We start from the raw sequence: 9,379 nt of genomic DNA on the forward strand, positions 1-9,379 counted from the left end.
GTGGCCGGCTGCTTCTCAGCCGCCACTGTTTTCCTGGAAGACCCAGGAGAGCTTGCAACAGTCGTCCTCCGGGCCTTGGGGTCCGGCTGTTGCGAGGAGGAAGCCCTTGGAGTGCCAGACTGAAAACAAAAAGAGTTAGTATATGCATAAGACAACTAAAAGAGGAAGAGTTTTCGAAGTTTACCAAGGGTGCCTCTTTGTTGGGGGAGTCGGCATACGACTGCTTCATGAGCGAGGCCCGCAACATGGCCGCCGCAGTCTTAGATGCTGATATTTTGCTCATGGCGTCAGCTGCAAGAAATAAACAACAAAGTTAGTAAAAATCTCAAGTAAACAAGGCGTGAAAAAAACAGAGTATTTGTCAGGCCGGCTACCTCTAGAGCACCGACTGCCGAGGCCACAGGCGGCCAAAAAATACTCGTCATAGAGCCACTTGAAGCTCGGGACGCAGTTTAGGGGTACTTGCTCTCGTACCCCTGAAGAAGAGTTCACCCTAGTCTCTACTTTGAAGAGTCCTTTGTCTAGGATCTCTTTTTTAGCCTTTGGGGGAACAGGCGGCATGCTGCGGCCGCCTGCGAGAAGAGGTGGATCCCTATTCCACTTGTTAAAGCGTTTGTTCAGCTCCGTGTCTGAACCCTCGATAATAAGGAAGGTGTTCCGCCAATCCTTCCATTTGTTCGCCTTACCTCTCGTCATGAGGTAACCCCTATGGCTTGTTAGTTGGTACCAGCCGGTACCTCCCGACTTAGGGGTCCGGCTGAGATAGTTCATGTGGGCGAAAGCCTCAAAACTTGGCTCCACCCCGTACATTTCGCACCCGGCCACATAGCCGAGTACGTTTACCCAAGAGTTGGGGGCTAACTGCCATAACCCCAAATCATACCCATCTAAAATCCGCTGAACAGCCGGATGTAATGGGAAGCGCAGTCCAGCTTTGATGGCCGCCACATAGCAGCCAAAGCAGCCGTCACCATAGCTGGTACCAGCCGGCCAGACGACAGTGTCTTCTGGATCCGGCACGAACAGTAAAAATCCCGGGCCCATTTTGTGGTTAGCAATAAAGCTCGCCACGTTGTCTTGCATGGTTGCGATCCGGCCCCGGGGTACCCTGCAGTAGTAGGGGGCGTTTTCCTCTCTGTAAGAGGCGGACGGCTCCGCCCAATTATCCCCCTTCTCAACTGCATGAGAAAGTCTCGCCTCTTGTAGGCGGCTATGTTTTTCTTCTGAGCCTGGAGAACTGTGTCCAGAAGAGCTGGACTCAGACTCGTCCTCTGACGAGTCCGAGGAGGACGACTCCTCCCCTCTCCTAGAGGGGCCCGCCTCCTCTCCCTTAGAAGGAGCAGAGGGAAAATTAGACATGTCAACGGTAAGATGGGAAGGGAACACCTTGGCCCCTCTCTCAGAACTGTCGGCTTGACAGTCGCCTCGTTCTACATCTGGCGCCTGGTCAGATGTTTCACTAAGGAGCACCCTTTGGGAGGAGCCGTCTGAGTTTGATATCTTAGCAGTCTGTTTCGTTCTGGCCATCACGTTCTGCATAGACACAGATACAGTCGGACTTTGTATAAAGAGCAAAGATGGGTCCAGAAAAGGGCAGGCGGCACTCCTAGTCCTAGATTCAGCCGTCCCCGGTGACCGGCTGATCACTAACTTAGGTCGTGTCGTGTGCTTCCGTGGTGCCATTTCAAAAAATAAAAAGAAAATTAAGAGTAAGAGAACTGAGTTACCTGAACGAGTGACGGTTGATGAAGTCCTGGAAGTTCGGGTCAGTCGGCTTGTCAGAACAGGCGGTAGGCAGAAAAGGTCCGAAATGTCAGAGCAAGTTCAGGGGTCCGAATGTTCTCGCAAAGTTCTCAAATGTGAAAATGACCGAAGTCAGCACTTCCTTATATAGGCAAGGTGAGAAGGCGAAAGGTCGCTTCCAAATTCAAAATGTGGGCGGGAAAATCTCTCGGCCGTTTGCAAGGTGACACCTGTAGCAGGCCGTCGCCTGTCACCGTGCGACACCTGTCACAGGCGACACGTGACCAGTCACGTGCCACCTGTGAGGGGCAAATGATTAGGGGATTTTTATCCACCAATCACCGTCTGACAAGTGGACCAACCAGGTTCCGCCACGTGTCCTTCACGAAGGCCAACAGGAGCCTGCCACGTGTCAATCACAGATACGTCCTCTACGGACCAATTTAGACGCGCCACGTGTCCACCCATGCCAAATGGGAAAACCGGCCATCAAGGCCCAACTCAGTCTAGAGGCCCGATCAGCCCTAGGTTTACCTTAAACCTAGAGAGTGGCACGCTTCTCAAGGCTATAAATACTCAATTAATCCTCATTAATTACGGAGTGAAAAAATAATCAAGCAGAGAAGAACAGAGTTATTACGGAACATCAACAACCGGCTAATCTCGCTAACGACGCAGATTACCAACGCTAAGCACTCTCACCTAGAGAGATCTCATTACTTTAATTTCTGTATTGATTACTCCTTAATCAGGTACTAACTTGACCGTTGGAGGCGGAGCTCTCAGGAGTCTCCGTTATTTTGCAGGTACAGGCGTCCGGTTCCAGTCTCGGAATTGTAACTCTCCCGCAGGACATCAGAAAACCCCGAAACACTCATTGTGAAAAAGTGCATGAAGATTTATTTGTAAAATAAAATTGGGAATTGGCTTTAATTTCACATATAATTTTTCAAAGATTGAATGCATTGATGCTGAAGCTTAATTCTACTTTAATGAGAATTTAATTCAGGAGTAGCTCTTTAACTCTCCTACACTCTTTCTGTGTATTTATCGTCTTTTTACAAAGTTAACGTGTGTGTCTAATTAATGTACATATAAATTCACATAATGTAATTGGTACGAAGTAGTTGTTACAAAGTACAAAGTGAAGAGAGACCAACATTTTGCTAGTAAAAGGCAAACACTTAGCTATTCAAATAAGTCTTCTATTTGTTATTTTGGCCAATTTGGTTTTTGCACTTTTAAATCATACAATGTGCTAATTTATGAGAACGTATCAAACTTAATTTACTTGAATTGCCATTGTTTTTATTCACATGAATGTGATTTTCCATATTATTTAGATAATACAAACATGGTTATTTTTAATTTATACTTTGCATTTAAAACTTATTGTTTATTCTTATCAAATTTAAAATCAGATTCGAAAATTGTGCATATGGCAAAATACAAATTTGATAAGAGTAAAACACCATATATAAATAACGATAACGCGTTGTTACCTTTTAAAAAAATTGGCCGACCTCGTAACAAAAGTCCTTGTCATAGATTAGGAGTTGGCAAATGGCATTTAGGCAAATATTGAGTAGTGATTAAAGCTCAAGATTGTCAGTTTATCACTGAATCCACTAAAATGGATGCATTCATTAAGGGCCCAAGATAAAGACCTCCACCCTTACCACTTTAAAAAGTGCACGTCAATCTTAATTATCCATAAAACCTTTTGGACATTCATACATGCAATCATCGCTGTTATGGCACACAGCTAAGGGCCTGTTCATATTTACTTATTTTCAGTTCAGTTCAGTTCAGCTCCAATCAGTTCAGTTCAGTTCAGTTCAGCTCTAATCAGTTCAGTTCAGTTCAGCTCTTAATTTCCCTCTCTCATAAAATATTCATTTCAGCTTAGTTCAGTTCAGTTCAGTTCAGCTCCAATCAGTTCAGTTCAGTTCGGCTCCAATCAGTTCAGTTCAGTGCAGCTCAGCTCAGTTTAGTAAATATGAACAGGCCCTAAGACAAGTTTTAAGATGATAGTTGCTACTAAGCATATACTCTCTCCGTCCTTAAAAATTAGGAGCAATATATTTTAGTGACAAAAATGTTAAACTCAAATAAAAAATGTATTTCGTATTAGAACAAGTTACTAGAGCTGCTAATGAATTAATTAAGATCGAATAAACCGTAAGATTCGAACGAGCAATAAATTTATACTCATCATAGTTAAAATATTTAGGTTTCAACTCGATCAAGTTGTTAGTTATACCTCAGAACATGTTCTTCCAAATTTACGATAACATTAGTATGTACTCATATTTTGGTAACTTATACGGAATATTATTACTTATAGATCATAACTCATTTGTTTTATGTATATGAATTCTATATACTCCATATTTGAATATGTTTATCATCAGCCTTTTGAGCTATGCTAATTTCATTGTTTAATTCTCAAGTCAAGCTTTAGCCAATTGGAATAAGTTTGGCTCATTATCTTCCCCAAATATAAACTTAAAAAAATAAAAAATAAATAGTATGAAGGGCATCTTAGAATCTTATAATTATGGAGTATAAAACAGTGCCGTCTCAGACATTTTTGGGGCCCGGAGCACAAACTTAAATAGGGGCCCCGACCCTAAACTACAAGGTGTATTTTATACGTAATTCAGCAATAAAATATTTTACCCCTTATTATTAAATAATTAAATGACGGGCATCACAAAATTTGAAACTAGAGAGAGAAGAGAGCAATAATATACTCTTTTTATTTCATAATAATCACAACACTAACACACATGTTAATGCACAAATTTGACTATATATATTTATTAATCCAAAATTATTTTACATGACAACATATGTTTTTTATATATTGGTAAAAAGTATTGTCAAAGTAATATAAGAATATGAATATTGAATAGCGTAAGTCAAGCAATATATTACAATTATCACTTAACGGACTTACGGACGTAGTAAAAGATTATTAATTTATTAGCATGGTTATGGATATAGTTAGTGATAATAAATAAATCAAATATTTCTCACATATATATCTAGTATTTAAAAATTCATTTTATTTTGTAAAAAAAAATTCTAAGATGTCGCGGGGCCCTGAATCGTCACTCAAGGTGCTCCCCCTAATAGACGGCCCTGGTATAAAAGAAGGAGTGATTTTACTAGCAAACTACAAAGTAACTTTTAGTATTTAAAAATTATTGTTCTTTCATTCTAGAACATTAAGCCCTCATTTGATTGAATGTAAAACATTTATTCATAAAAATATTAAATATATATTTTCAAGGACAATCACAATTAGTCAATTACGTATTAGTTTTCCTTTGTTTAGTTCCATATAAGAAAGTATAGAAAAATTATAAATAAGAGTGAAAATGTGAGGATGAATGAAAGGAAAGTAAAAGGAGCTAGCTTAGGCAAGGATGAGGGGAGAAAATGTGGCTTACTAGCTGACTTCCCTTCATCCCTTGTTCTGTAAAAGAAAATGGTTTCCTCCATTAAGGATGCAATTTTACACCATTTGAAATATTGTTTTTCACCCCTTTACAAACTAAACAAAGGAATATGTGAAAAATGGAAAAATTCATTTTTTATAAAACATTTTACATCAAACTAAACGAGACTGCTTGAGAACAAAATTAAGAGTAAAAACTCAAAACAGGCCGTATGAAATCATATTTGAGCATATAGTCATAACCAGCCTACAAATTTTGGATATTGAACACATCCTTTTAACATGAAACCTAAAATTTAATCTAGTCAATTTGTATCTACCCAACCCAAATAGACTTGATCGATGGACTAAATTATTGAGAGGTATGCCCAAAAATTATATGATCTCTAGCTCAATATTTTATAAAAAGGACAATTATAGTCTTGCATTAGAAATAACAGGGTACTAGAGAAGCTAATCATTCACACATAATAGGTAAACAATAATGTAGAAATTAGCTTAGCTCAATAATTTAAAATAAGTGATGATTTCATTCTTAGACATAATACATGCATGAGTGAGGTAGGTTTGGCTTTCCTAGCTAGACAATAATCTATTATAATTGTAGTTTTCTTGGAAAAGAGTGGTTTAACCAAAATTTTACTTCTGTATAATACTAATATTCTTAATTTTTTTTCCCAGTAAACTAATCCAAAAAAGTCCAAAATTTTCCTCCTAATAGTGTTAAAAAGAAGCCAGAAAAAAATTGTTAGGAAGAAGCTCACTAAACATTAAATCATGTTTGTTCCAACGACCCTAAGCTTGACTTTTATATGCAAACAATAATTAAAAAAAAAAAATTTGTGTGACCAAAAATCCTAACCATTTACAAGATCTGTGTGCATATGCTTGTTTCAAATTCTCACCTAATTCATGACCACCAATGCAATTGACCATGTAGTAAAATATTTTCTCAGTTTTCTTTTATTTGCAACGTTTTGACTTTCATCACGCCAATACAATCATTTTTTTAACTTTAAATTGTTATAATTTAATAGTTGATTAGTAACATTAAAATAAAAACATTACTAGCTTGAAAATATAGATTAGGACTAATTAAGATTCTTTAACACATTAAAGTTCAATATTTGAAAATAGATTGTATGGACAAAGAAAAAGTCATTGTTGAGATTAAAAATGACAAATTAGGAAGTACTTTTTTTTTTGGACATACAAGTAAAAAAAATAAAATAAAATAGATTGTATAAATATGGCAAAAGTAAAAATATTGTACTCCTCCCGGGACACCTTTTATTCTTTAAGCTGTGAAGTTTATGGTCTCTAATAGTCATCTTTGACTGCATATATATTCAATATGTTATGAGTCAAAAATTTAAAAACTGATATTTAGAAAATGTATTTCAAACTGTATCTAACAAGATTATATAATCTTGATATTTATAAAAGTAAATTTTCATTGTCAAAGTTTTATAAAGTTTACCATAAAAGATCCTAGCTAGATATTGTAAAGACATTTTGAGAAAAATGCAGCACCCTCCTCTATACTCATAAGTGTCTAACTCGTAAAATTGAACTAAAAACACCGTGAGGGTTGATATCTGGTGAAGGTCCTATTTATTAAAAAAAAAATATAAATAAATAATTTTTTTTTTGAGAAAAGTACAAATTAAATTTGTACGTAAATAGTCTAAGAAATTTTGACTTTTGTTTGTTGTTTTCCATATGTCAAAATGTCAAATGTGAATTGATAGATATGGCTGCACATATGGTAGGAACATGAAGACATTTGGTGTCTACTAGAATTCTAGAAACATTAGAGATTCAAAGATCATAGAAACAATTTTAAACTAACATTATAATGATTTGATGAATATTGACTTAACGCTACCTGATGCCAAAGTAGAAACCGTAGCATTGTATTAATATACACTTGCGAATAGTTGGGAAATGCAAAGAACCTTTGTTTACTAAAGTTGGAATATCCGCAATCACGTGTATGATACCAAGTCAAGTTTAATTTAATGGTAAGAATTGTATCTTCAAACCTTGAGGGTAGGGGGTTTAATCCCTACTAGTGAATAGCGATACTTTAAGGGTAAGGATCCCTTACTCTTTCGGTCTTCCCCTCTTACTTTTAAAGTGTTGATCCGCAAATATTGGATCAAAAAAATCGTAAGGATTGAGATACGATCACGATCCTTTTCCTTACCTTAAAAAAAAAGTATAGTACAATATATGATAATAATTGTGTTATACATAGGGTAAAAAAGTTTTGACATTTTTTTTTTGACAAAAGAACTTACAAAAGACAAACAACAAACATGCTAAAAACGAAAACAAAGTAAATCACGCCGACACACTTTCCCTGCCAAACAATGAGCTTGAGCAACCGTAGATCTGGGAACCTTCCGAACATGATACACAACCAAAGTCCCAATAACTTCCAGAAGCTCCTGCTGAATCCAACAGACACAAATATCCTTGGGAACCGAAGATCGAAGCGAATCCACCACCAAAGAACAATCAGTAAGAATATGTAAAGAGGAATACCCACGTCGCCTGGCATGGCGTAAAGCAAACAGACAAGCAATCATTTCAGACTGGAACGCAGAATTAGAGCTACAAGCCTGTGCCCCACCCCCGAGTGGAACATCAGAATCCACATCCAAGAATACCCATCCAGTACCCGCATTATGACTGTCAGACTTCCAAGCCCCGTCAAAAGTAAGACTTACGGTACAAACATCTGAAGCATTCCCTCTAAGAACTGCAGAAGACATAGTACAAGAAAACCCTGGAGGAAACGCATGCATAATATCATATCTAAACGACCTAGCCTCGGAACACCTGTCCACCCAACTAGAAGCTAGATCCATAATAGAATCAGGAGAATAAACCGCAGAACGAAACCTCATAGAGTTCCGAGTAAGCTAGAGGGCCCATAACAGACTTAAAAAACGATCTGGCATCAACCAGTCCTTATCATGAAGAAACTTAAAAAGAACCTCAGGAAACCACTCCTCAAAAGGCTGATCCGGGGACATATTCAAGGCCGATCCACAAGGTTGGACCTCCCATAAACTCAACGTAAATGGACAATCTCTAAAAAGGTGAGAGAGTGTCTCCACATCCTAATGACAAAACCCACATCTGGAATCCACAGGAAAACCCTTCCGAGCAAGCAACGAAGTAGAAGGCAACACATTATGGATAATCTTCCAAGCAAGCATTTTCCACTTTGGAAGTAAAGGCGAAGCCTAGAAATGCCTCCACCAAGTTGAGTCAAGAACCAAAGGTGACCGCTGGTCACCTTTCTCATAACACAAGGAGCACACATATGCAGTCTTCGTGGAGAACCTCCCATCCCTGGTAAATTTCCAGTAAACAAAATCATCGATTCTTTCCTTGGGTCGTTCAAGGCCCAAAATAATGCCAGCCGTACAAGGAGGAAATAACCGATGAATCAAACCTGTTTTTCATGCGTTCAAACGCACATTAATTAGATTAGAAACAAAGGGTGGGGCACCCATTCTGCTAACAAAATCCTTAAACTGAACCTGAACCCAGGCACCCAACTATCATCAAGAATCCGAATGTTGGAACCAGACCTCACCTTTCACATCAAACCATGACGAAGGGTCCGAAAACCCTGTAACACACTACGTTAACCCCAAGACGGTCTGACTGTCTTAACTGTACCATGAGAAGCGAGCAAAGACGGATACTTTGCTCGGTACACCCTGGAAACAAGAAGCTGAGGATTATGCATAAGCCGCCAAGACTTCTTAGCAAGGAGAGCATCATTAAAGCAACTAAATTTCCTACTACCCAAACCTCCCAGCCCTCGAGGCAAATAAAGAGCTGATGAAGGAGATAACACTACTCCCTTAGAGGAAGGAGAAGAGCGCCACCAAAAAGAGCTATTTTTAACATTGATTTTCTAGTTTTTTTACACCAAGCTTTAAAGATTTTTATAGATCTAGCTTTCCACATCTTTTATTTACAAATTTAGTAAAATATTGCTCTCTCCATCGTCAAGTGATTTTTCCATTTCGAATATTTATGTCAAACTTTAACCATAAATTTCCATTAACCTTTAAGAGATTTTTTTTTGAAACAATTAATCTTTAAGAGATTATTTGTTCATGTGGAATCTTGTTGGATTCGTCA

This window comes from Chenopodium quinoa, unplaced genomic scaffold (genome assembly GCF_001683475.1).
Source record: "Chenopodium quinoa cultivar QQ74 unplaced genomic scaffold, ASM168347v1, whole genome shotgun sequence".
NCBI lineage: Eukaryota > Viridiplantae > Streptophyta > Magnoliopsida > Caryophyllales > Amaranthaceae > Chenopodium > Chenopodium quinoa.